The sequence below is a fragment of the Oryctolagus cuniculus genome, chromosome 9 (assembly GCF_051225735.1).
Source record: "Oryctolagus cuniculus isolate XC-2025 breed Fujian yellow rabbit chromosome 9, ASM5122573v1, whole genome shotgun sequence".
Classification (NCBI taxonomy): Eukaryota; Metazoa; Chordata; class Mammalia; order Lagomorpha; family Leporidae; genus Oryctolagus; species Oryctolagus cuniculus.
Window position 1 is genome coordinate 56348325 of NC_142875.1, and position 2597 is coordinate 56350921.

A 2597-nucleotide genomic window follows, 5' to 3' on the forward strand; every position below is an offset into this window, starting at 1 on the left:
AAATAAAAATGCTTACATAGCTCAGTGCATCACTTGGAAAAAAACTCTTGCATGACTGTATTTCTGAGTAAAAATAATGCTGAAGCACAGACACCTTTCTTCTTTTACATGCATTTGGAGACAGGTAGGAAGACACTACTTGGTTTCTTAAAAAACTGACCTTCCCTTAAGGCCTGGTCATAGCAGTGTAAACAATGTAAATGAGTCCACCATTATCAGTTGTCATATCATATCTATGTCACCTGTGTATTCTGAGATCAATCACACACCTGCCAATACACCTGGGCAGGGCTGCTAGATCACAGTTACATTTGTGTTCTTGGCAGGCCAGACTGAGGAATAGTAATTTGAAACAAGTATTGCATCCTATTTAGAAGAAGTCACTAGTGTTCCCTGGAATAACAAGTTACAATAGAAAGATACTGCCTGGAAGTTATCCTTTTCACTTTGGTTCATTTTTCATGTTTGTGAATTACATAGTTGATTCATTTGCTTATAGTACAATCCTGCCACAAAGTATTAAAGCACAAGATAACTACCATTCCTTCAGCATCTGCATTTTTCAAGTCTTATACTCTATTATATCACAGTACGTCTGCAGTTCTTGAATTAAAAAAAAATCATAAATGGGTAAATCTGTTCTAAAAATGCAGATGTCTATAACTACAATGGGACTAGCTGGAAAGGAGACAATGAGCAAAGGGGAAACAAAGGAAACACGTTCATGTGCAGGGAACGTGGTTCCAGTCTTTGGATTTAAAAACAAGTTCCCCAGAAAAGCTGGCTCTAACGGAATTTCCAGAAAACCTCCTTTGCCCCTCAAAAAGGACCTGAAAAGCCCCAATTCACACTTTTGCAAACTACCGTGAGATGCTATAAATGATCAATGCAGTCAGAAAGAGGACAAGTGTGTCTTCCGTTTAACTAGAGTTTGTAGCATAGCCTCTTTAGCTGTTGGTGGATCTGTAAAACCACTAAAGGAACAAAAGTGTTCTGAAGGACACGGGTAAACAGTACTGAACATATTATCTGTCTAAATCAGTAACGGGGCTTCATGGCTAAGGACATTTTCTAAACAGTAAAATGACTTCAGGCTAGATTTCTCTCTCCAACATTAAATGTAGGGGGAAAAAGAGATTTACAAGTAGATACAGTGATAACAGAAAATTACAAGGCAGAGAACACAAAAGAAATTAAGGCAATGCTATAGGTTCAACAGAACTTCAAAACCTGTTAAATTTGAAAGCCCTAGCAAAATATCACTCCTGTTTATAAACCACTTATTTATCATATGACCACACATCGAATCCTTTTTGTTCTACATACTGAAGAATCCAGTCAGCCTTTAATAATTCTGCATTTCTTAGCCGATCTTGTAGCTGAGTATCTTGTTCCAGTCGATTTTGTTGCGGGTAACTGGAATTTGCTGGCGTAAGGTCTTGAGTGTTGCGTCTGACATGGTTTGATAGTTTTCACTAATTGCTGTCTTATATTCATTTCTGCATTCTCTATGATTTTATAAACTCCTTGGCAGTTCGTATTTCATTCAACACAGTTATTGAGTCTTGTACATCTTTATGACTAACCCATTGAACATCGCCGTCTTTGTAATAGTGAACCTGAATCTTAAGCACTCCAACCACTTGGGCTATTGATGGTGCGATGGTGAATTTCCACTATGATTTACAATGACCATTCCAGAAGTTTTTAGGCTGAAAGTGATGGCTTTCAATACATGCAATTATAGTCTGCTGCCCATCTATATTTTTTAGCACACACAACACAGAAGCCATTGGAATAATGATCTTTCTTCAAGCACTGTCACAGGATTCTCTCCAAGACTTCTAGCCTCCATCTACTTCCTCTGGCTGGGGATCACTTGCTTCTTTCCATAAGTGATCAAACTTAAAGGAAATTTTGTTTCATGGATCTAAAAATCTGCTATTACGCAGGTCACCATGCTCTGTAATTAAGACCTGATCTTCATATCCTTCTGTCTTCACAGGCATGAACTGATCCATGTTATACTGGGCAAATGCATGTGCTGCCCTTTCCCTGAGGAGATTGTCATTATTAAGTAGTAGCTGGACATCATTGAATACTTCACTAAATTCTCCTGGGGGTGCATGAGTGATGAATTCAGCAGTTATACATACCTTCTCCTCATCGGACACCTGATCCTCAAAGTCGGCCATCTTGGGATGCTCTGGCCCAGCCCGGCTGTGGGCACCAGACCAAAAATTATATTTAAAAATAAAATGAGGGTCTGGTGCTGTGGCATAGCTGGTAAAGCCTCTGGCTGCATTGCTGGCATCGCAAATGGGTGCCAGTTGGTGTCCCGGCTGCTCTACTTCTAATCCAGCTCTCTGCTGTGGCCTGGGGAAGCAGTAGAAGATGGCCCAAGTCCTTGGGCCCCTGCACATGCGTGGAAGACCCAGAAGAAGCTCCTGGCTCCTGGCTCCTGGCTCCTGGCTTTGGAATGGTGCAGCTCTGGCCATTGTGGTCATCTGGGGGGGGGGGTGAACCAGCAGATGAAAGACCTCTTTCTCTCTGCTTCTGCTCTCTTTGTGTAACTCTGACTTTCAAAGAAATAAATG

The 2597-nt window shown here is 40.8% G+C and overlaps 1 pseudogene; it reads right to left on the reverse strand.

Moving 5' to 3' along the window:
* Positions 1 to 1345: 1345 nt before the first annotated feature.
* Positions 1346 to 2195, reverse strand: LOC100356807 (F-actin-capping protein subunit alpha-1 pseudogene; annotated as a pseudogene).
* Between the last annotated feature and the right edge of the window lie 402 nt (positions 2196 to 2597).